The 26,309-nt window shown below is 47.7% G+C and overlaps 1 long non-coding RNA gene across 1 annotated transcript in view; it reads left to right on the forward strand.

The window, feature by feature from the left end:
* LOC135916941 (uncharacterized) overlaps positions 1 to 26,309 on the forward strand; it is a 57,297-nt gene that overhangs the window by 3,633 nt on the left and 27,355 nt on the right. Inside the window, exon 3 of the long non-coding RNA XR_010569111.2 lies at positions 12,884 to 13,097. This is a non-coding gene — a long non-coding RNA (uncharacterized lncRNA). The remainder of the gene's footprint in view (positions 1 to 12,883; positions 13,098 to 26,309) is intronic.

Here is a 26,309-nt window from a genome sequence, read left to right on the forward strand (position 1 = left end):
GTCTGCACATTGATTGAGCATCCGGTGGCCTCTTTGCATGTTTGTTCTGAATAAAGCTTGTCAGTGGAAGTCTACCACTTTGGCTTGTCCGACCTTTATTCCGTTAGCCTTGTTTGTGCGAGTAACTATGTCACAGGAGTTGTGTCAAAGCCAACTAGCCCAGCCTTCTGCATTAATTTCACAATTATTTCTCTCATGTTCCCAGAACAATAACCAGGAGCTTGAATTTTCTTTAAATGGTATATGAAGGCCAGTATTCACTGTGCTGTAGGTACTACAGTAGTGAAGAGTTTGCTAGTAAGCTTGCTTTGTTTCTCTACTTTTTTTTAATTCTTCTTCTTAAGCTATACCCATTCATACAAGTAGGCCAGGGGCGTAGCCAGGGGGGGGGGCTTATGGGGCTTCAGCCCCCCCCGAAATTTTTTCGTGCTGTCCATGCACCGCCGACCAAAGCGACCCCCGGCGCCGGAAATCACTCTGGATTTTGTCTGGAATGCCTTTTTCACGCTCGAAAATACATTTAACCGCGAAGATTGCAAACTCGGGCTGGATTTCGTGGCAACGCCCATACACCGAGTCATATAACGTCAAGCAGTCCCATCCGAGCACAAAGTTTCAAGGGCGCTTTGATGGTGAGCGGGCTCGCCGCGGCATTTCACTGAGGCCACGGAATCTATGGAGCGCATGGATATCAATTGCGAAACTTTATGGGTATAAATCTCATAAGCTCTTGATGTGAAAGGTGCATTGACATTTCCAAAGTTGTGCTTTAAATTTTCAATTGCGGAACTTTGTGGGTTTAATGTTGTTATAAACATTTGACGCCAAAGGTCTATTGACTTTTCTAAAGTCTTACATCGGAACATACAACAAGACAAGCCAAATCAACACACTAGCAGACGAGTTGACAAAGCAAGCAGCGAGGTCCAATGAGACGAAGCGTTGCGGTGGTTCATTTGTGCCGTCATGTCACATAAAAAATATTAAGTTTTTTTAACCTACGCCAGAACATCCATGTCAAGACACTAAAGCCAGCCAAAGTAACTACGCTCTTATTTATTTTTTCCACTTTGACTTTTATTCGCGAGGACACATTGAGCCTCTTCATTTTTTTTTTGTTCTCGCTACCCTACCCGCGGGCTGCCAGAGCCAGCCAGAGCGCATACGTTTTTCTCGTATCGCCCCGACCACCGTGCGGTGCACTTCGGTGCGCGTTCGGTTTGCTCTGGCCGAGTGGATTTTCACCGGACAGAGCTTTGGACGCTTTATGGCTAGCAGACGAGACGCCATCACTGTGGGGACTCGAAGGATTGCACCGCATTCCTTGAGCGGGACCTTTTCGGAAAGTCTTGTTTCGCCGCTGTAGGATACTGAGCAGTATGCGTATGGTTCTCAGTGGACCAAGCGTCTCATGTTTTCTTCGGTATTCCTTCCGTAGCCCCATTAGGTGCCCGAAGTAGGCATTAGATTCTGGCCAACATACTTTCCTATGCGTTTTTTTTTTTCATTTCGGTGCCTCCGCCTCACAGAAAAAAAATACATTGTTGCGGCGCAGCGAATTGTCGCATGGTGAAAGTTCGATTTTGATACTTCTTTTGTGGAAAGTAATGGGCGACGGGACGCTTCAGTTGCCGGATGCGTTTATTATATTATTGCGAAAGCAATTATATGGACACTCCAGGCGCATTCCTGCCATCGCCCTCATGTTTCGTATAAAGTCCAAGGGTGATAACAGCGTGACCACGCGCTGCGTGCTGTATGTGCGAGTGAAAGCGTAGTAGGGGAGGTGGAATGGGTGAGCCGACGATGGTGGCTCAGTCTTGTGTGCGTAAAGGAGAAAAGCGGGGAGCAAGCGCGCCGCCTTCCGTCGCGCGCAATACATCGGGGGGAGTGGATGGAATGGGGGCGGAATCTAGGATTCTGTGAATCTATGATTGTGCAACATGTTTATTTGCCTTGTTTGACGTATTATGTACAGTTACTTCTTCTTACATACATAGATTCATTGGGGACATATACGTATATTTAAATGTCTTGTTGCGAGGTTTTGTGTATACATGCAGTGAACTTTGTTTCCAGTGACACTTTTTTGTCCTTTATCAAGCCGTATTTTCGCATTTGGATATCCCATTGTATCTTTGCATTTCTAATGTACGAGGGCGAGTCAAATGAAAGTGAGCCTACCCTAACCGCGCAATAATGGTTCGGTTCATTATCTGCGAGGCATGCGCGTAGGAAAACGGCATGTCTCATTTACAAAAGTGACACGCAGGTGTGAAGATAAATGTTCTTTAATGCTCTCATACACTGGGTTGAATATGGTTGCGTCACATAATGGACACTTCAAAAGTTGAACAGCTCGGTGTGGCGAAGTTTTTGACAGCTGAAGGTGTTTCCAAAACAGAAATTAATCACTATATGAGTGCCGTGTACGTTGAACACTGCATTTCATTGACCACTGTAAAGCGTTGGAGCAAACGGTTCAAAGGACGTTGCAAAGACATTCTAAGACCGGGCCAAAACCATCGTGCAATCACCCCCCACACAATTTCAAAGGTTCATGAGCTGCTGAAACAAGAACGGAGGATAAGCATCGATGAACTGGCAGACCGTCTGAACATCAGTCACGGTTCGGTTCACGCCATAATTCATGAGCTTCTCGGTTATCGGCTCTTTGGTGCGCAATGGATCCCCAAGATTTTTATCCATCGCGAGAAGACGGAGAAGTTTCGCGCTGCCTTGACTCATCTGATCGGGTATCACAATGAGCATGACGACTTCTTGTTTGCAACTGTGATCGGGGATGAATCTTGGTGCCACTCCTACGAGCCTGAAACACGACGGCAAAGCTTACAGTGGAAACATTCGAATTTACCACGCCCAAAGAACGTAAAGGCCATCATTTCCGCTGGAAAGGTGTTGTTGACTTTTTTTTTTCGATCGACAGGGTCCATTACTGATAGAATTTGCTAAATCTTGAGAGGCTATCAATTGTTTCCATTATTGTGAAACGCCAGAACGGCAGCGTGTCGCAATCAAGAACGAACAACGTGGAAAATTGACGAATGGGGTCATCTTGTTCCACAACAATGCCTGTCCCCACGGCGCTTATGTGGTTAATACAAAACGGGCAAAGTTCAAGTGGGAAACGCTGCAACATCCGCCATACAGCTCAGACCTGTCACCTTGCGACTTCTACATTTTGGGGCAACCGAAAAAACAGCTCAAGGGAACCAGATACAGACTTTTTGAAGCAGCAACCCAAGGAGTTTTATAAGACGGGAAACACGTAACTCGTTAGTCAATAAAACAAATGTCTAAATTCTTATGAAGACTACTTTTAAATAAAGTACCCCGTTGTTGGCTCATTCATTTGACTTGCCCTCATATATCTTGCAGAACTCCTGCTTTTTATACGTGCTCTCTGTCGCGACTATAACTTCGGTGCAATTACTCCCGATACACGACAAGGGACAGCTACGCCTGCGTAATACATTGGAACAAGCGACAGCGTCATTGAGATTTTTCACTGGCCATTGCATATATACAAGAATGTAAGCACGGTTCTTGAATGACAAAGTTTCATTAACATATTTGTCCTCAACTTGTTCAGTTCATTGCCTTTTAATTTTTCATATCAGCGGCATGCACTGCTTTCCTGGTTTCGAAGTGATATAGTTCTAAAGTTCGTGTGATATTTTCTTTACTTCACAAATGGACAAAAAACATGGAAGCATTCACGTCAGTTATGTTGGGCACAATTTTTGGCACATACGAGTACATTGTTTTATGAAAAAATACATATTTTACTTGTATTTACAGAGCGTAGCTTTCAAGAATTCGTTTGCAGCGTCTTTGGCAATGACAATTCAGTTATTATTCATGTATTTGATCCCTCGATAGATTGTTTAAGAGGAAGCTTTAGCTCGGGCCCAATCCGATGCGGCCTATTCAAATATTTGTAAAACGCAGAAACGCTTTTCTGAGATAATCCTGCTAATCGGTTTTATTGAAATTGGTTGCATTTGAGAGAGAAAGTTAAATCCTAGTGTCTGTTGGAAACAGAACTTCGATTTAGGGCCTGAATTTTGTTTAAAATATTTTGGAAAATTCGAAAGTTTGAAAAAATAGAAGCACGACGTTTACAAACTAATAGCTATACATGAAGAACAGATATTGTGGTTCTGTAAACGGCATTTATTATAACAGTCAAAGCGGACAGGTTTGCTGTGTCAATTTGTATCTTACGTGAATTGGTTACGTTGTGTACAAAGGTTCTGCAAAAGCCGTATTTCCACAATACTAAATTTTTTTGAGATTCATGTGTAACATATCTATTTTGTCCGCTGTAGATGTACTATTAGATGCAATTCACAGAATTGTGGTATCATTTTTCATTGTTGAGTCACGGAGTTTTAAACTTGATAGTGTCGTTTTGTGAAAATTTTCAATTTGGCCAATATTTAATAAATAATTGACCACCTAAATGAAAAATTCGAAGCCAGTAGTCACTAGAATTAAACTTTTTCTTTTAAATGCAACAAACCTACTCAAATTTGGTGAAGTGGTTGCAGGGAAAAAGGAATTCCCCTTCTACGTGTACTTAAATAGGAGCACCCGAGCTATAGCTTCCTCCTTAAGGAGGAGGCTGAGCTGCAACTTGCAGCTACACACACGCGCACACACACACACGCGCACACACACACACGCGCACACATACACACACGCACACACAGACACACACACACACACACACACACACACACACACACACACACACACACACACACACACACACACACACATATATATATATTGGGCCAGTGGCGTAGCCCCCCCCCCCGAACCAAATTTCTGGCTACGCCACTGAAGTAGGCATTGTGGCAGAGTCTGTGTCCAGCTGCATCCTTTTTAACTTTCTGTCTATACAGCATAGACCACATAGTTGGTACATAGTTCAGTCTATTGATGCACTATCATTAAATAAGCATGCAATATTGCACATGCAAGGTTGCCTGCTTGCTATTGCTAAAGCATTTGCTGGTTATTGCTATGTTGCTCATCAAGTGAACTTGATTTCAACAGCACCACACAGAACATCTGCTTGGCAGTGGTGTAATTTTAATAGTGATTATCAGCCAGCAAGCTCTAAGTTTACAGCTGCCCAGAAATAATTCTATTACTTTGGGTCACTTTCCACGTATTTGGTCAGCGCAGTAAGCAGTTTTCTATTTATTCTGCTTGGTGCTATTCAGGTGAGAATATTTTCAACTAGCAAGTCAAAATTGTAATGCCCCGCAGGGGCGTCTGCGTCAGCAGGCATTTGGTGTGTTGCGACACCACGTACTCGAGCACTTGAGGGTTGGACCCTCCCGTGTGTAGCTGTGTGCGGCTTTGCCGTGTCCAGGGAAAGGGGGATCCTGGGGGTTGAGCCGATGCCGGCCCCCTGGCGGAGGCAACACACCTCTTTAGCCTCTGCTTCACGTAGCCGGCACGCCCGGACTGACCCACCCAGGGGAAATCGGCAGTCGCCTCTTCCTGTCTCTCTCTATCCTCAAACCTTCGTCTTTATCTCTCATTTTTTTATTTTTTTTGTCTTCTCTCTTCCAGTTACTTCCTTTCTCCACGGCGGCAAGGGTTAACCTTGTGTGAATAGCCAACCTAGGTTATTTTCATATTTGGTTATAGTGGTAATGTACAGCTGGCGTTTGCAGGCCGTGTTTCACAGGCCCCGCAGCGTCCCCTTGTAGGACTCCACGATGGGTGGCTGGCGTTACTGCTGAAATTACAATCTCTTATGGCTTCTTCTTTCCCTCCACTACCTGATCGCTCCCTGAAGAGGGCGCGCACCGATGATGTCTTAGAATCGTCAAAAAGAAATTTTTCCTCGATTCCATGTAGTCCACTCTGAAACACCAAACAAACCCGTTCGAACAGTCTCACCATTCCTCGTGTCCAAGTCTCTGACCCAAGTTTTTGGTACCGGTTACAAGGCATCCAGAATGGCCTTGTACGCAAGAAACGGGCGTACCCCAAGGAGGCGTGCTCAGCTGCACACTCTTCATCGTGAAGATGAACACGCTTCGCGCTTCATTACCACCGGCAATCTTTTATTCTGTCTACGTGGACGACATACAAATAGCTTTTAAATCCTGTAACCTCACAGTGTGCGAGAGACAGTTACAGCATGGCCTGAACAAAGTCTCAATGTGGGTAGACAAGAACGGATTTCAGATCAGTCCTAACAAAAGCTCTTGTATGCTTTTTACAAGAAAGAGAGGACTGATCCCAGATCCTTGCTTAGAACTGGGTGGACAACAAATACCCGTAAACAAAGAGCACAAATTTCTAGGTGTTACACTTGACTACAGACTCACTTTCGTTTCCCACATTAAACATCTTAAAGAAAGATGTCTAAAAACGATGAACATAATGAAACTCCTATCCCAGACTGGATGGGGTAGTGACAGGAATTGTTTAATGAAACTCTATAAAAGCCTCATTCAATCACGATTAGACTATGGCGCCGTGATCTATCATTCTGCCGCCCCGAGTGCATTAAAGGTGCTAAACCCTGTCCACCATCTAGGTATCCGCTTAGCCACGGGCGCTTTCAGGACAAGTCCCATTGAAAGTTAATATGCAGAATCGAACGAGTGGTCACTTCATCTCCAGAGAACATACATCAGCCACACATATTTTCTGAAAGTCCACCCTAATCCTCAACATCCGTGTTATAATACCGTTAACGACATGACATATGCTACACTCTTTCATAATCGTCCCTCCAAAAGACAGCCTTTCTCGCTGCGTGTGAGGGAGCTTAGTCATGAAATGCATGTTCCACTCCTCGAGCTTCGCCTAATGCATCCAGCCAAGCTGCTACCTCCTTGGGAGTGGCAGCTGATACAATGTGATATATCTTTCATGCAAGTTACAAAACACGCTCCAGAGATTGAAATCCAAATGCACTTCCGGGAACTCCAGCACAAACACTCCTGCACGGAGTTCTATACAGACGCATCGAAGTCACACGACAGGGTGTCCTATGCAGCCGTCGGTCCATCCTTCTCGGAAACCGATGTACTGCATCCGGAAACTAGTATCTTTACGGCTGAGGCCTACGCACTATTGTCGGCTGTGTGTCGGCTGTGTCATATATACGGACTCCCTCAGTGTTGTGAAGGCCTTGATGTCTTTCTCTAACCACAAAAATCCGGTAATTAATGAAATCTATTCCGTTCTTTGTAAAGCGTATATAGGTAACCAGCATGTCATCATATGCTGGGTGCCAGGTCATAGGGTAATCGAAGGTAATGTTCTGGTGGACCAGATGGCCACGTCAGTTGATATCAGATTCTGCTAATCCCACCGCTGCAGTTCCTGTCACAGATCTGAAGCCCTTCTTATGGAGGAAACTACGGAACCACTGGCAACGCCTATGGGACGCAGAAACAAATAATAAGCTCCACGTGATAAAGCCACAGTTAGGAGTCTGGCCCTCTGTAACAAAATCACGCCTAACAGATGTCCTATTCTGTCGTCTCAGAATAGGACACACATTCGGCACCCATAATTTTCTACTCACCGGAAATGACCCTCCAACCTGCGTTAGATGCGAGGAGAGGCTTACCGTCCTCCACGTCCTCCTGGAGTGCCGGAAAGCCGAATCTGAAAGAATGAAACATTTTCCTTTAGCATACCGGCAGCACATTCCCCTTCATCTAGTAATGTTACTCGGCCCAGAACCGCTATTTGACGCCAACGCAGTCCTAAGTTATCTGAAAGATGTTGTGTTGCATGTTGTTAGCCCCACATGTTCGTAGCGTCTCCTCTCTTCAGAGGATGGCGCTGTAATAGTTCTTTCGTATAGCACGTGCCTCTAGGCCCTTGTGTTTCAAGGGCTCCGGCGAGGCAACAATGCTCCAGGTATTTTTACCATCTCATATATTTTCTATTCTGCGTCATTCTTTTACGATGGATTTTAATGTTCAGAGTATTTGTCATTTGTCATCGCCATAATTTTATAGCAAGTAGATTTTACGCACTTTACAGCGACTCTTTTTAGGCCACTGAATGTGTGCTTATATTGTGCACAAGTTCTTTCAGAAGGAAAATGTGAGTTGCAATACAAAGGCAAAAAATCACAATAAACAGTATTTGCGTAAAAAAAGGTGAATAGTCACAGACCAATTTCTATCCCTTGACATCTAGAAAGGATGCCTTTTTTCATGCATTCATAATGGGGACTTGCTCACACGTCTTATTTTGTGGTATGCCTCACTGATTTCTCTTGTAAATTTTTCACCATGGGTGGAAGCGGATGAACTAATTTAATCTGGCCTAAAGCCCTATCGCGGCAGTGCACGGCCAAGTCAGACGAGCATGCTGGTTCTCTCAGTGAAATGTGGGGATTTCTTTGGTACATATATAGTTCCTGGCCTGTCAACTCTCTAACATTTGACCACACGCGATTGGAATGCAGTACACTGCCCCTGACACACACTAGACAAATTTGGTGGCATGTTTAACCAAGCGAACCTTGCTTGCCTGCTCGCTTTTCTCAGTTCACTTGTGGACTGTCCTGCATACCTGCCTACTTTATTTTTTCGCTCCAAATATGTGTGCATAGCATTCCACAAGCGCATTGAGAAAGACATCCAGGCAAGGGAGATTTGTATAAATTACCACTAAATATGTCTTGTGTCCGTCATTAGGAGTGTAGTCTATGCCCCTGTTCATGTGTATATTTGGTCAAATGTACAGGGTCGTCCACTCCTAGCACGAACACGGCTCAGCGTGGCCACGCCCCGCGGAGTGCCAGCGTGCATGGCGCAGTGGTGCATCGAAGCTAAGTGGTGCAGGGGGGATGTGGAGCTTCGTGTCATCTGCTAAAGTGCGGGAGCACACCATGCTTTAGCGGATGACACAGGACATGAAGTTCCACCTCTAAGCCCGTGTGCGCATGCGCCGCTTAGCTTCGTTGCCCAGCCATGCTGTGCACGCTGGCGATCCGCGGAGTGCGGCCACTCTGCACCATCCTCATACTAAGAATGGACGACCCTATACACGGGGCAGACTGGCCAGTGCATCAGCATGTGGCCTAGAGAGCACCATTATTCACTTAAGGGACAAGTATGCTCGTCCCACTTGACGATGCATTGACGTGACTGGTGATGCACGCCAAATATAGATTGTTCATCTGTTTTGTTTACCTAAGGCAACCGATTGATCAACAATATTACTGAGGCATACCATGTTAAAAAGAGGGACATCTGTCAGCCAGTGCTCATTATGATTGCATTACAAATAGGAATACTCTAAATGACGCGGAATAGTGATCACTTCGTGCTTATTTGTTCTATTTTTATGTGAGTACTGTTTATCATGATTTTATACATTTGTATTGCAACTTGTGCCCTTTGTCTTAAAAGATTGCTTGTGCAGTACAAGGGCACATGCAGTATAAATATTATCTTTAATTTTTGCAGCAAAATTAATATTGAATTGGTAGCTTTTGTGCCCTGTTGTCTTCCTTCTGTCCCTTGTCTCACACTCGAAAGGTAAACGTTAACGTGCACCAACTTTCTCAGTTACTTGCCAGTCAGTGTCGATAAACTTGAAATGTTGTTTTGAGCCAGAATATTCCTACCATTTCTCATTTCCGGTCAGCATAGTGCTACTCCTCTGGCTTTTTATAAAGCGTGCTAATATGTACTTCTGATTAATGCAAAAGTTAAGGCTAGTTGGTGATAGCTGAACTTGGAGATCATGACAAGCAAGGCACACACACGCACATGCACACACACACAGACAGACTGAACGGGCGCTATACATCAACTGAAGGGCTTAATGAGAAAAAACAGCAACCCACATACTGTGCAGAAACCTACAAGAAGATGTAGAAGGTGCAGTTGTCACTCCAGAGAATTCCACTGCTGCATGAGATATGCTTTTTTCTTGTCATGCAAGGACTCGTCTATCAGCTTCATTGTTATTGCGTGAAGTTTCAAACATTTTTCTATCTTGCTTTGCAAAGCTGCGCATGACACGGGTGCCCTGAAAGTCAGGCTTGCACAAGCATCGCCTGCCGTGACCTGCCATATGTTCACCCCCTGCCACTGACTTAACAGCAGTGCGGTGCTCTTGCAAACTTTCATTGGCACATTGGCTAGCCTAGCTCGCTTAACATTTTCCACATGCAAGTGGCATCCTGCACACCACACCCACCCTGCACTTCTCGAAACATCTAGTGTCCTGTGATCGACAGTCTGCCTTAGCAGCACTATTCACGATATTGCACATGCGTACAAGACTTCCAGGTGCCGAAAAAATAACCAGGGTGGCGCATTTCCCAGCCACTTTCTTAAGGCGTTGGGTCAGGTCATGAATGTGTGGCACAACAGGCCATGCCTTTTTGGTTTCAAGCTCTTTGTGGGATGTCTGGCTCCCTCAAATGACTTCTTAAATCAGGCTTCCTGTTATAGAAGCCTACAATTCTGCAGGAAAGCCAGCATTGTGCAGGCGTAGTACTTGGAGCTGAAGGCTGCATGCAACCTTATGGTCACAAAACTTTTTGAGAGTATTGTGCGTGCACTATTTCGCAGTACCTCTCCTCAGCATTTTGGAATGGGCTAAACTGTAGCTAAGTACATACTGGCTTTCGGACCGTGGATGGCGTGAATAGCGCACCTGATCGTCATGAAAAACAGTATTGATATACACTGAAGGCACCCCTCTTCAGGTAACTCGGGCGTAAATTTGAATCTTTTGCCACAAGAATCAAAAGCACCAAGCACTTGGTTCACAAGCTCTTCAGAATTCTCAGGCCGCACATCCTTTAGGATAACTCGGTAATCATCAACATATATGAAAATATGTAAGATCTTAGATGCGCATGCTGTGTCAAAGCATTTGCAAATATGTTTGCCACAAAATAATAAGAAAAACAGATCACTCAAACAGGAGCAATACATTGATTCAATACAAATCCCCTCTTGAAGGAGGGGGCTGTAGTTACAAGCAACTGCTGTAGAGCACATGTAAAATCTTAAAAATTCTGTAATGTTGTCAATGTTTAAACGAGTACAATTTTGAAATGCAACAGGTCCAAAGCCATTGATGTTTTCACGGACAGCGCAAAAATGTCGGCTTTGCAGAATAGAACGAAAAAGATCTACTACATCAGTAGAAAAGGTTTAACATCACAGGGAAAGTGAATAACAATCGTTATTCTGAAAAGTTTGGTATACTGAAGTTCATAGTACTGACATGTTTTTACATTGAAACTATAAGAAGTCAGCAGGAGATTTTTGACAAGTTTGTTAATATGAAAAGTTTGTTAATGTGGTGTTCGTAGTAGCAAGGTTTCACTGTACGCTGTTGCCTCCGAATAGACACTTCGGCCTCGAGGAACGCCAGCTTTATGTTTGTTACTTGGAAGGTAGTTAAAGCTCGATAATGGTTTAGTTTGAACTGTGAAACTTGTCATCAGCACAAAAAGGGGCATATGGAAAGGCACAGATACTGCTGAACACAAGCACTTAACTTCAAGGCTTTTATTCAAGCAGTAGGCACTTTATTTTTAGGAGATCAGCATGGTGATCTTATCTCCTTTTTTTTTGCATGGGACCTTGAACGTTTTAAAATTCTTTCACAGGGCCTGGAAAGTCCTTGAATATCCTTTAATTTTTCTCCTGAGACTTTGTACAAACCCTGGCTTAGGTATCTCAAACAATTTTGTGTTCCAACAGTGGTGGAGGGCTCACGGATTATGCACACTGAAACTTCCATGCAGCCAGCTTCATGGGGAGGGGGATTATGGGCTGAGTATGGAGGATGCTTGCTTCTGCTGTGCAATGCAACTCTTAGCTTTAGCTGCACTTTGTAATGTAGAAAAAAAAAAGGTGTGAGTAAGAAGTGTAGCGAAGGAGCAAGAAACAGGTGGCTTTCAGCAGTTTATCAAATGCCTTTACTTTTGATATTACTGGAGCGTCATATTAAAAAAATTCTCACAGCTTACATTCATGTACGCTGCAGTTTCTCGCTTATAAGAATCCCACATATAATGAATTATTGGTTAAAATCACCATATTTCGTTGCATTAGTTCACAATTTTCTAACTATGCTTGTTGAAACTGTGTCCACATATATGAACATATTCAATAGCGCTGTACTGTTACAACAAACGTTTCAAACCTGGTCACAGTAAAAGGGGCGTGCACACCAAGTTCTGAAGCTTGAAGTTGTGACGGGACTTGGCGCATTCGTCGCTGCAGTTTAGTCGTGATGAAAATATAACTGCTGAGATGAGTGAGTGGTGTGAGTGGTTTCAGAGGCCAGAAGGGAATCCACTCGTATTCAACCATGCAAGGGTAATCGTACTTTCAAGGCATGCCTCCAGTGTGCATTAGAACAAGGCCATGTAGTGTGTGATGGCCGTGGCCTTTGGAGACTGGCACGCGTGGCTCTCTAGGTAACATGTGCTGCGCTGTTCTCCGTGTGACACTGCAATCTTGGAGGCCTTGATGGCACTTGTTCTTGCACTGTTCTCTCCGTGGCGCTGCACCTATTTGAATCAATTGTTTCGCTTTCTCCGGTAATTTCATTATTGCAAGGTTAGGCTGTATGAAATATGAGTGTTTGCTGCCCTTAAAATGGGAAAATTTTATTAGTTTAACCATTTACACAAAAATGAATTTCTTGGTGAGGTTGGGTTTAACCCCATTTTTTAAAACTTGTTTGAGGGGCACAATGTGGAAATTATAGAGTTGCATCAGAAATCGACGGACCTAAATAACCTATATCGTATTGTTTTATACAAGTGTGTTCTAGTGTTAAGAGTACTGCTCAGGAAAAAGAAAACACTTCATATCTATTGCAGGTACAGATTGGTGTGGGATTTGTGATGCCACTCAGCAAGTGGCATTACATATTCAAGTCTGCTTCCGACACAGAGTGCACTTTAGATGTGGCACCGCACCTGTAGACACCAGTGCAAGCAGGTGAAAGTAGCCTGACTGGACAGGCCTGCCGGACAAGGTGCCATGCGTCTGGGAAGCTTCTGGCAACACCGGAGAAAGTGGCTGCTTTGAAGAGTAAGTCAACAGTCACCTCATTTAAGGAACATAACTGCATATCTACAAGTTATCTGAATGAGTTAGCATTGCACGATGCATACAGAACAACAAGAAATGCCAAAGCAAAAATGAGGCAAGTTCCTATATGTACATCTTTTTCTTTTGCTGTATATGCACTGTGTCTCGGCGCACAATTTAAATGTCTCTGTTGGTATGAAAAACAGCACCAGGTAATTTCAAGATATAGGTTTCCAGCTAAAACTGCCCGCAAAGTTTCCCCCATAATCAGTTTGAATGAAAAACAATCAAGAAAGTCGGGTGGCTACACAAGCGGTTAATTTTTACAAGACCTTGGCAGCTTGCATTCGCCTGCTGCTTATTGTCCTAATAACAGAAGGGAACGTTTAAGCACCACATTGTCTTTGAATATTCTAATGTAGACTTGGCATGTGTTATTGTAGCTTTTCATGCTGCAGCTTTCATTTCACTGTTTTTGAAATAATGCTTCTCAAGAAAATGGGGTTCCAGCACAGCTTGGCAAATTGTACTGTCTAAAAGAAGCTTTTTAAACCACTGCCTTTCCAAAGTGTTGACTGTGGTCACCTGATTTGCTGCTTTACAATCTGCAGTGTTCACAGCCATGCAATTTCATAGACTATTCCGATTATTGTGATTCAAAGGTTATAAACAGGGATAAAGTGCCTCAGAAAGGCTGGCCAACGTTTCGATAGGAGGACCTATCTTCGTCAAAGGCTGCCTCGTCATCCTCGGCGTGTTAGTTTTAAAGGGTTAGTGGAGTGACGTTACGTGCGGTTGTCGGGAGTGGCTGGTGGTAAAGGGAGAGACTTGAAAGAGAATGAGCATTGTCACCTAAGACGAGGGAACGCGAGTGGGAGTGGGAAGGCGGGGAGAAAAGGAGAAAAAGAGAAAGAGACCAAGAGGGAAAGAAAGAACAAGAGAAAGAAGGGCATAGGAGGGTGTTGGGGAAGCCAGAGGTTGGGAGCATTCAGGGGTGTCTTTGGCAGCATGTTCTTGTGGCTTTAAAAGAGCTGGTCAGGCGGTCAGTGCTCGATTAACAAAAAAGACCCAAAAAGACATCAGTTCAAAGAATGACTTGAATAGCATAGCAGCAATGCGTCGGATAATTTAGAAGGAGTTAAGATGGCGACAAGGAGTCTGGAATGCAGTGCATGGGGTAGCTGGAAGGCAGCGACATGGTCTTTCTAGGGACTTTAGTTCCAGTAGCTCAACGTAGGTGTTGTCACAGTGGTATGCAGAAGTGGCGATACCCTGTGTGGCTGAGGCACTGAAGAAGGTATTCTGGCGTCTGGGACTTTGGAATGTGTTGGTGAGCGCGTTTCGAAAAAATGTAATAAAACACACAAATATGGGGGCGAACTAAAACTGGAGTAACAAATGAGAGGGTGACATGAGCAAAAGCGGGCGGAAGCAGGTGTACATGGGAAACCATATTTATGCGAGCATATTTATGGGGATTCTAGAAACAGATTTCCTATTGCGCTGCACTGACAAGCCCCACACATACCTACGATACGAAGACGACATATTCATAATATGGGAACATGGTCAAGACAGCCTGGATAAATATGTAGGATTTCTAAATTCTTTTCACCCAACAATAAAATTCACATCAGAATCATCAATGGAGCGCATCTTTCTGGACACAACAATATACATTGATGATGGGACACTAAAGACAATGCTGTATAGAAAATTTTTTGACGAGCAACAGTACCTAGAATATACAAGCCACCATCCCAGACATTGCAAAGAAGGCATCTGTAAAGGCCAAGCCACACGGCTACGTCGCATGTTGGTGGAAAACCAAGACTACATAGATAGACTTGATCACCTTAAATGGATGGATGGAGCAACTTTATTGAAAGGTCCTGCGAGCTACGGGGCGCAAGGTCCCATAGAGCGGGCTACTCCCACGTTGGGACCGGGAGTTGTAACACCCTGGACGCATCGTGGGCTCGCTGGACAGCCCAGAGCTGCTCCGCCAGGTCCGTGCTGTGTAATGCGTCTTGTAGCCTGGCGGAGTCTTGATCCTTGTTTGCGTGGGTCCGACCACACGGCCAGAGCAAGTGATGTACGTCTAGTGTGCTATGGCAATTTTCGCAATATGATGTTTTGTATAAGTCAGGCATGTAGTGATGTAGTCTGTTCTGCGTGGGGTGCGTGCACTGGCGTAGCAACAGGGGGGGCCGGGGGGCCGTGGGCCCCGGTTGCACGGGGCAAGTAGGGGGGGGGGGGGGGTGTCAGATGACACCCGAAAATTGTCGATATCCCCGCCTTTCTCGACTACACCCGGGGGGGGGGGGGGGGGGTGTTGACAGAAGAGCTAAGGGCACCGGGTGCCAGACGACCTAGCTACGCCACTGGGTGCGTGTTTGTTTGAAGCATTCTGAACGTCAGGGCTTGAGGCCTGGTGAGCTTATTGTGAGGTGTGCTGTATATTCTGCAGTCTAGATAAAAGTGCGTTATGATCTCGTTATATGCGCAGGGAGGGTCCCGATTCTCGCTGGGATGGTCACGACCAGAATAGGTGGCGTCGCGAAAGGTTAGGTCTCGCGCGCTCCTATGAGCCATCTCATTGAGATTGCGAGGGGCGTCCTCGATCTCTCCAAGGTGTGCCGGGAACCAGCAGATGGGTGTGATGCTGCAGCGGTGCGGATCTATTGATTATTTGTAGTGTTTGGCTTGCAACTGCTCCTTTCTGAAAGGCTTTGACGGCCGAGCGTGAATTGCTGTAGACGAGGGTGGTGGTCGGGTCTGTGAGCGCGATTGCGATGGCAACCTGTTCTGCTATCTCGGACTTGTGGGTCTTGACTGTGAGAGCGTTTCTGACTTGACCTTGCTTATTGATCGTAGTGGCAACGAAGGCCTTCCTGGTCGGGTACTGTGCCGCGTCAACGAAACAGGCTCGGATCTTCTTATCACGTATTTCGCGCAGGATGAACGATCCGCGTGCCAGCCTTCTGGGTTGATGGTGCGCGGGGTACATGTTCCGCGGCAGTGGGCGAACCGTGTAGGAGTTGCGTGTGTCCGTCGGAACGCCTTGATATAGATTCTCGATTACTGTGGTGTCATGACCTAGTTTGGCTAGGATTTCTCTACCCGGTTTGGTTCCAGAGAGTCTTGTCCATTGAGCCCGTTCTTGAGCTTCGGCGATTTCTTCAAGTCTGTTGTGTACCCCCAGTTGCAGCAGGAGCTTTGTCTCGGTGTTCTTGGGGATTCCCAGCTCTAGTTTGACTAGCTTCCTCAGTTGTACATTGAGTTTGTCCTTCTCTGCTACCTTCCATCTGTGCATGGCTGCCTTGTAGGTGAAGTGGCATAGCGCAAAGGCATGTGTTAGCTTGAGGAGATTTTCTTCCTTAAGGCCGTGTTGTCTGTTGGCTGCGCGTCGTATGAGATTCAAGGCATTATTCGACTTTGTCACGATCTTCTCCACTGTCGCTGCGTTAGAGCTATTGCTCTCAATGAACATCCCAAGGACTCTGATTTTGCTGACGTGCGGAATGGTTCCTCCGTCTTTTGTTCTGAGAGTAATGACGTGTGTGTCTCTGATTTCGTTATTTGGTTTGGGACCGCTCCTCGATGGTTTGTAGACGAGGAGCTCCGACTTCGCGGGTGAACATCGCAGGCGAACATCGCAGGCCAATGGGAGCGAGGTATTCCTCAATCACGTCGATCGCTTCCTGCAGAGCGCTTTCAATTGATCCCAGGCTATCTCCGGGGACCCAGAGCATTACGTCATCGGCGTATATTGTGTATTTGACGTTCTCGATTTGATCCAATTTCTTGCCTAGGCCAGATAGCTCAAGGTTAAAAAATGTCACCTTAAAATTAATCAAAATTAAATTAAGATCATCTTAAAGGGACCCTATCAATTGGGAACCACCCAAAGAGTGCCCTTCAGAAAGCCTACACCAATGCAACCAAACTTGACTGAGCCGAGGTCCTAAAGCCCCACCCTAGGATCACAAAACAACGCCTCTTCTTACTACTAAATTCTCAAACACACTTCAAAACGTGAACAACATCCTCAATAAATACTACCCAATTCTCACCAGCAACCAGAAACATAAGCTTTTTCTTGCCCAAGTAGTCTTGAGATGCAACACCAATAGTAAGGATATTCTTGTGCATGCCAAACTAAGGACAGACGGAGTTGGGAACCAGTCGCTTTGGCCACCTGGGTGATTTACATGCAAACATATTTAATCTACTACTAGTACAGTAAAAAGCACAGCATCAAATTACTAAAACAAAGTAACTTCGAGTTTCACTTGCACATCAAGCAATGTAGTCTCTGTCTAGAATGTTCCACTTGTAGCAAATAATACATAGGTGAGACTGGACAACAAATTCATAAAAGACTCAACGATCACCGCGCAGACACAAAACACAATTTACCTGAAGCAGTAGCCAGCCACTTCAATAAACATGTCATATATGTGACAAAGCAAGGCTCCATATACAGTCAACGACCGATTTTTCGGACCCTCTAGGGAACTTAAAAATGTCTGAAAATTCAGGCAGTCGGAAAAAATGAATGCGAGCAAAAAACACAATTTTTTTCTTTTTTCCTCGGATCTAGAGGTAAAGGGCGAAGTACCAGGCTTCCGAAACCCTGCCAAAGCATCAGTGAACTGGCTATAAAAAGAGGCGTTCAGAAACTCTGTATGTAGCCGACTGCTGGTTTATTATGTACATGTGCATCGTCGGGCAGCCCGTGTTATTGCTGCAGTGGCTTGAAGAACTTGTTGATTGTTGTTTGGACGGCGTTCCGGTTGCATGCGATCATATTCGCCTCGATCTGAGCAAGGGTCATGTCAGCACTGTACACCGATGAAGGAGTCAACAGTGCTCGCGTCAACTCGGCGCTTGTAGGCGGCGCAGGCATTGGCTCCTCATTTTCAACATCGGAGTCTTCTGAATCCCCCACAACCTGACCGACTATTTCCTTGTCAGTCAGTTCTGCGCAGAAGTCGAGCTCGTTGTCAGCGTCAACAAACTGTTCAAAAATTATTTCCACGGGTATGGAAACCCCAGCAGAGCGGAGCCGATGCCAAACTCCTTGCTCACGTCAGCCTGCGATCGGCTGCTTACGACTTGCTTAATAACGGCGGCTTTCTTCTCCATCGTTAACCGACGGTACTGCTTTCCGCGCTTCGATGCCATTGGCGAGGACGACGAAGACTGAGTTGGGGCCATCGAAGGCAAGTGAAATCCTCAAGTTGCGAACAGTGGAGTTCGCTGATGAGCGTCGAAGCACCTAGGCTTAGCGTCGCAGAACACACTTGACACAACAGCACAACCACACACCACGCTAGCCAAAACATGGCCTGCGCAAACAAACCAAATGGCGCCGCTCCGGAAACTCTGCCAGAGGCGGAAGCATGGCGGAAGTGCGGCGATAACATAGCCAGCGTGGCCAGACCAAATCGGTGTGTGACGGCTAGATTTGGCTAGTTGTGGTTCAAAGTGGTGATATGCTTCAACTGCAAGTCGATTTCCTTCACAAGGGCGCTGCGCGAAAAGCCAAAGGACCTTCCGTCACGTAAGAAAGTCCGGAAAATTGGACGGCGGGGGGTTCGAGCGTCCGAAACTTCAGATGTCCTTATACATTGATTCTATGGGGCTCGTGGCGGTGCCGCGAAGACGTCCGAAACATCAGGCATGTCAGAAAATTTGAGCGTTGACTGTACTACAAACAAATTTCCGCTCACCTCGCTAGAGGAAATATACGGAATGATACCTCATACTCAAGTTTGAATGCCTACATCCAATGGGAATTAATTTAACACATAGCAACTTAGAATCTTTACCAGCTTTAAAGCTGTAACTTAAATCTGAAAGTCTCATCTCATCAACCAAGGCACAAAACACATTGTACCGCCAGCTAAACTCAATTCTTAACCTCACCTATTCCACGATTTCCCATTTTTACCTGCCTACTACTCAATTTAATATGTTCTTTCATTTTTTAACATTTATATCAACTGTACAACCCCTTTTCCCGTGTACACCTGCCTCTGCCCGCTTTTACTCATCTCACCCTCCTATTCGTTATTCTAATTTCAGTCCCCCCCCCCCCATTTTTATTTTTGTTTGTTTTCTATAATATTTTTTTAGCACCCTCACCAACACCAGGATACCTTTTTGTGCGCATGAGCCACACAGGGTATCACCAGTTCTGTATACCACTGTGACGACACCTACATTGAGCTACTGAGGCTAACATCCCTAACATGCCTCTGCCTTCCAGCTACCACATGCATTGCATCCCCGACGCATTTGTGCTATGATATTCAAGTCATTCTTTCAACTGATGTCTTTTGGGGTCTTTTTTGTTACTCGCGCACAGACCGCCTGACCGGCTCTTCTAAAGCGGCAGAAACATGCCGCCAGCGACACCCCTCAATGCTCCATAACTCCTCACTTCCCCAACACCCTCCCATGCCCTTCTTTCTCTTGTCTTTCATTTTTTTCCTCTTGGCATCTTTTTTTCTCCTTTTCTTTCCTTGCCGCCTTCCCACTCTCACGGTTTTGTGCCCTCGTCTTAGGAACCGTGCTTACAGACGACAGTGCTCATTCTCTTTAAAGTCTCGCCCTTTACAACCAGCTGCCACTGACAACTGCACATGACGTCACTCTACTAGACCTTTAAAACTTAACATGCCGAGGCTGACCAGGCAGCTTTTGGCAAAGATAGTTCGTCCTAAAGAAGTGTTGGCCAGCCTTTCTGAGGCACCTCATCCCTGTTTATAACCTTTATACCACAGTGTGCTATTCCATCCATCAGCCCCGTTCTTGATTTTGGATGTTCTGATTATTGAAGTTTGTAAGATATGGCCTGTCAGCACTTTTGGCGTACTTTCAGTGATCTCATTTTATTTAAGCATAAGAATGAGGAAAGAACTGCTACACAAAGAAAGCACCTCGTACATTAGTCGCATGTACCCTCTGACCTGGATAGCTGGTCTTGTTCTACGCAAAGCTTCCTAAAATTTTCACGCCTCTCGTCGGTGCCAAAAAAAGCAAGGTGCTGTGCATCATGGAGAGTTCCAGCACTTTCCGCCAGCTTGGATTAGAATGGACGACTGTATAGTGTGGCTGTAACTGGGAGGAGGTGGTTTCGGTATCGCTGCGAGCGGACGCGCTGTGTATGGGCTCCTCCTTCGTAGTCCACAGCGACCGGTCATTTCGACTTGAGCCTCTCAACATCGCCACCATCGTATCCGGGACGGTGAGCCGCCCATTTTGAGCCTGCCTGGGTGTCACTATCCCGCCCGGGTCGGATTTTTCGGCCTTTTCTCCGTCTGCCTGGTGCACGCTGAGGCTACGCCTGTCTTAGGCCTAGCGTCCGTGACCCCCACAGCCCACCCAGCCATGGAATACCAAGTAAACGGCACTGACATCGACCCCGCCGAAGCCCTAAACAGGGAATGGGAGACTGTCCTGCGTCTCCGCAAACAGTACCGCCCGGCGCCTGCCGCTCACTCTCCCCAAACGGAACCCAAGGGTGGCGACGGCCGTTCAACTGCCGAGATAACCCGAGCTGCGGCGCTGCCAGCTGCGCAGCGCCCGCTCCGTACGCGACACGCGCCTCTCCCGCAACTCCCGCGGGGAGACTTCAAGATTGTTGTCCGACCACGCAGCGGTTTGGACGTAACCAAGGAGACCTCTCGAACGCTCTTCGCAGCAATCTGTGATGCGACCAAAATCCACCTGCAGGAAGCGCTCGCTCAGGACCAGGTGCGGCTGCATCCAACAAATAATACCTTGACGATCAGCACTCCAGAGGAGGCTCGAGCTCGAGCTTATGCCCAAATAACGTCAATCCGCATCGGCACGAGCGCAACTGATGTCACCGCATACCTCGCTCTGCCCGATGATGCCATGAGGGGCGTCATTCACATGGCCTACAGTGATGAGTCGCACGGTGAAATCCTGAAAGGACTTGTTCCCTTCAATCCTCAACTACCTATTATTGACGCTCGGTCCTTCGGGAAAAAGCGATCCATTATTATCACTTTCGCCACTGCCCCCTGCCAAAGGCTGTCCGCTTTTGGGCGGGTATTCACACTTGCTTTCCTCATCGACCAAAAATGGAGGCTTGCTACAACTGCCGCCGTATCGGACACCGCCAGGATGTCTGTCCCGTCCCAACTAGCGGTTGTTGCCACAATTGCGGTGACAAGCACACGCCAACGGAACCCCCAACCTGTACACCCAAGTGCATTGTCTTTGGCGACGAGCATCATACCGGGAATATTCAATGCAAGTACCGGTACGCACGCCCGCCACCACGCACGCAGCCAACCACCAGACGCCAGTCAAGAACCCGGGAGCAGAAGCCAGCCCCGCGAAAGTCATCGTGCAGTGCAAGCACTGCGCGCTCCATTTCACGTGACAGTAGCCACAAGGCCCAGCAGGACCTCACCTGGGCCGACCGTGCAAGAAAATCGCCACTGCCCCCGCCCAGAAAACTCTGGACCACAACGAATGGGAGCTTCGGGCCCTGCGGGAGGAGGTAAGACGCCTCACAGTCCTCACTCAGAGCTCACTTCCCTCTCCTACTCTTTCTCACTCCCCCCCCCCAACTTCACCTCCTACTCTCTCACAAATCAACACCGCTCCCTCTCAATCACCCCCCTCAAAAAAACAATGTATCACTCCCCCACCCCTCACCTCCAAGCCGATCGATGTCGACTCCAAATTGAAAGACCTCTCCGCCCAATTTGACAAAATACTCAAAGAGATTGAGGTTCGCCTCGAAAGCAAATTCAATGCTCTCATCACTGACCTCACTACGAAAGTGGAGACGCACTTGGAACGCTGCATGGAATCTATGTTTCAGAAAATGGTCAACCTCCTCGAAGCACGCCTCACGCAGCTCCCCCCGCTCTCTACCCCCCTTCTTCCCACAGCACGACTAACTGCCATGGAACCCCACATCCCAATAGACGCGAGACTAACCCCTCTTATCCATCCCTCTAAGCTCCAATATGGCGGGACGGGGCAACAATAACTCCCTTCACATCATAACCTGGAACTGCCGCGGCTTCCGGGGCAAGCGCGCGCCCCTGCAGCTTCTACTTCCTACACTTTCCCCAACACCCCAAGTCCTTCTTTTCCAAGATACCGCCAATCAGGCCACACTCCCCAGTTACAACTCCACACACTCTTACACCACAAACAAACCCAGGGCGTCCACACTTGTGCACCGCAATTTAACTCACAAGACACATTACATCACGTCAGAGACGCCTTGCGTGATCACCGAAATTATCCATCATATACATACACTCCCATCCATCTATACTGCCAATATCTACCACCCCCCATCCCAACCGATGGCCTCGTTGGACTCCCTCCTCCGAGAGTTGTACCGCCTAGCAGGGAAGCACCCCGTACTAATCGGTGGGGATTTCAACAGCCAGCACACTGACTGGGGATATAAAACAACCACACATAGAGGTCGCAGGCTCTGGCTGCTCATGCAGAACCTCCAACTTTCCGCCCACAACAACTTTCAGATGCTTACGCGAATCGGCAACAGTGTCAGCATGGACACTAGTCCGGATCTGGTGATCAGCCGCTCCCTCCGTGATGTGACCTGGACGAGAGCACAACACACACTGGGCAGTGATCATTACATTATACAAGTCACTGTCCCATTCAAACCACCCCGCCACGCCTACATGACACACAAACTCATTAACTGGGACGCTCTCCGCACTGCGTGGACTGCCCTCCCTGACAACCCCATCACTGACATCCAACACCGTACGCAGCTGATTGAAACCACCACAAACACCCCGACACTAGACACCCGACTCGCCCACCTCTGAGAGGCCTACCACAGCCTCCTAGAAAGGTGGAAACGGGGTAAACATAACAGAACGCTAAAAAAACGCTTAGCCGCTTTACAATCCCAAATTCAACTACATTCAGAGGAGCTCTGCCGCTCAAATTGGGGGCAAGTATGCGACGGCATCACCGGCAAACTGACAACCAAAAGAGCGTGGCACCTCCTTCAACACCTCATCGATCCATTGAAAACAAAAAACCACCCAGCACCACGTCACCCGGCTCATACACACACACATGGACAACCCCGATGCTCTCTTGGGTACACTCCACGATACATACACTTCACCTGGCATACCATCTCCTCTCCCCTCATACACAGGACAGCCGAACCACGAACTCGACACCGACATAACAGAGGCAGAGGTCAGAGCAGCCCTTATGACTCTTTGCACCAATTCCGCGCCCGGCCCCGACCAGGTCACCAACACAACGCTTCGTAATCTGGATAATCAATCGATTACTCGCATCACGGAGTACTTCAACCAGTGCTGGAAAGAGAGCACCCTCCCCCAGTGCTGGCGACACACAAAGGTAATCTTCATTCCGAAGCCCAACAAACCACTTACACTCCAAAACCTTCGCCCAATCTCGCTAACCTCTTGTCTCGTAAAGCTTTTCGAGCATGTGGTATCAGCGAGGCTTGTACAGCACATGACAGACCATGACTTATACCCTAACAGCATGGTGGGATTCCGCCCCCATTTGTCCACACAAGACGCCATGTTGCATATCACCCATGACATCTTCGATCCGCTCATTTCAGGCCACACCAAGGCAGTCCTGGCTTTGGATTTATCCAAAGCCTTTGATCGCGTCGAACATCACGCGATCATGACTGCACTCTTCCCACTGAATGTGGGCGCACGTACGTACACCTACATTCAGGCATTCCTCACAGCACGCACGGCCGAGCTTCACTTCGGCCAGCTCACCTACCCCACATACTCACTAAAATGCGTAGCCACCCCGCAAGGCTCCATCCTCTCACCTTTCTTATTTAATATCAAACAACCGTTCCTCACCTGAAACATACTCTCTACGCAGACGACATTACGCTATGGACTACCCATGGCAGTGATGGCGCCATACAGGACACCATCCAAGCAGCCACCAATCTGACCCAAAACTATGCAGTTAGCTTAGGGCTTTCTTGTTCCCCAGAGAAGTCCGAGCTGCTGTGCATTTGTCTCAAGAACCGCAACTTGCCCTGCTCCCCCATCATCATCGAGCTGGACGGTAGACCGATACCAGAGGTCGAAACCCTCGGGATACTTGGTATGCATATCCAGAGTGATGGGAAGCACACGACTACACTCCGGAGACTCAGGCAGGTAGTAGGGGCGATCTCCCACCTTATCCGCCGGGTCTCGGGCCACCACAGAGGCATGAGGGAGTGTGATCTATGCCGACTTGTTCACGCCTTTGTACTCAGCCGTGTACTCTACTCCACCCCCTATCTCAAGCTCTCTCGCCGTGAAACTGACGCCGTGGACGCATTTGCCGGGCATACAAAGTCGCCCTCCACCTTCCCATAAATACACCTACCGACCGACTCTTACAATTAGGCCTCCACAACTCAATCGGGGAACTTGTAGACGCACACCGCCAAGCACAATACCTTCGTCTCACACAAACCAACACTGGCCGGTACATACCGCATTCCCTTGGAATCCGGATACCAGCCAACGATCCGACATTACGCCCCATACCAAAACCCTTACGCCGCGAACTGCTCATTAAGCCACTCCCCCGTAACATGCACCCCGACCACCACAATAAGCGCCGCAGAGCTCCAGCTACAGCGCTGCACCGTTACTACGGCTCGGAACCGGACGCCGTATGGGTAAACGCAGCCTGCAAGTGTGATGAAGCGGTCGCTGTCGTGGTGGATCACACTCTCTCTCTGATTGGAATGCACACACTCCCCCCAGACACCTCTCCCAAAGCTGCAGAGGAAGCCGCCGTTGCCCTAGCTATCGTCAACACAGAAGCACGGTATGTTTTATCAGACTCCAAAACTGCAATCCTAAATTTCGCACGAGGCCGAGTCCACGTCCCTGCTTTTATGCGTAGCATATTGCAGTCGCTCAGTTCAGGCCTTGGGCGCGGCCGGACAGCCACCATTGACCTTGAGCGCAACCACGTGACGTGACGTCATGACAGCCGGAGGAAAAGCTGGGCCCCAACTTGTGCGGTCGCGCGCGGCCGCAGCCACCACCTGACTCCCGCTCCTCCCGCTAGGGGCGTTGCGCCGGCGCGTGATACCTCGCCCTCAAAAAAGATGCGCTGGGTGGGAATCGAACCAGGGTCTCCGGAGTGTGAGACGGAGACGTTACCACTGAGCCACGGGTTCGATGCTTCAAAGCGGTACAAAAGCGCCTCTAGTGAACGCGGTGTCGCCTTAGAAACGAGCTGTTTCTAAGGCTCAGGCGTGCGTCGCTTGCTCAGGCGCACATTTCGTTGCCGCGCCGAACGCTGCATTGACGCTCACTGCGTCCGATGCGGGGCGCGTAGTCGCTGCGCCGTAGCCCATTGTCTTACACCCCCTTGGTGGGTCGACGGGAACGCTGTCGCGTTCCACTCTTGAAGGCGAAGCTTAAGTGTCCGCTTTGCAGCTGTTATGACGTCATATGGTAGCTATGCGGCCGCATGCGGCGCAGCAAGGAAGAGCGTGGTTGTGTGGCTAATGCTTCGCATTAAAAAAAAAGGCCGTGCAATATGCAACGCATTCTTGGCTTAACCAAGCTAAGACTGGCCATTTTTTTGCATACTGGACTCGCCCGTTGCACCCACGCCCCGTCATGTGGAACTGATTTGGGTGCCCGCGCACTGCGGGAATCCTGGAAACGAGGCCGCCAACGTCTTAGCCCGAGGTTCTTTAAACCGGGCTCTTGCGGCCTCCGATCCGGGATTCACGAAGGAGCGCGTGCACACTTTCAACGAGCTGACGAATGCCTCCAAAGTGGCGCGTCAGCTGTACCCCGCACCGCACAAATCCCTTAGCAATCGACAAGCAACCCTTTGGCGCCGATTACAAACTCGCACTCTCCCATCTCCTCTGACTCTTTCTCATTATCACCCACTTTTCCTCACATCAGCCTGTAATCTCTGTCCCGAACCTCGCGCTTCTGCTCTCCACCTCCTTTCTCATTGCCCGGCGGATCCTCCCCCGCGGGGCCTCGAGCACCTGAAGACCTGGGAGGACTGGGAGACCCTGCTGCGCTCTGGAGACCCGGTCGTGCAGACCATGGCTACTGATCGGGCTGCCAGCGTTATGGAGCGAAGCAACATAAACGCTTGAGTGCAGTGGGGTCGTGCGGGTGC

The sequence above is a fragment of the Dermacentor albipictus genome, unplaced genomic scaffold (genome assembly GCF_038994185.2).
Source record: "Dermacentor albipictus isolate Rhodes 1998 colony unplaced genomic scaffold, USDA_Dalb.pri_finalv2 scaffold_38, whole genome shotgun sequence".
Lineage (NCBI taxonomy): Eukaryota > Metazoa > Arthropoda > Arachnida > Ixodida > Ixodidae > Dermacentor > Dermacentor albipictus.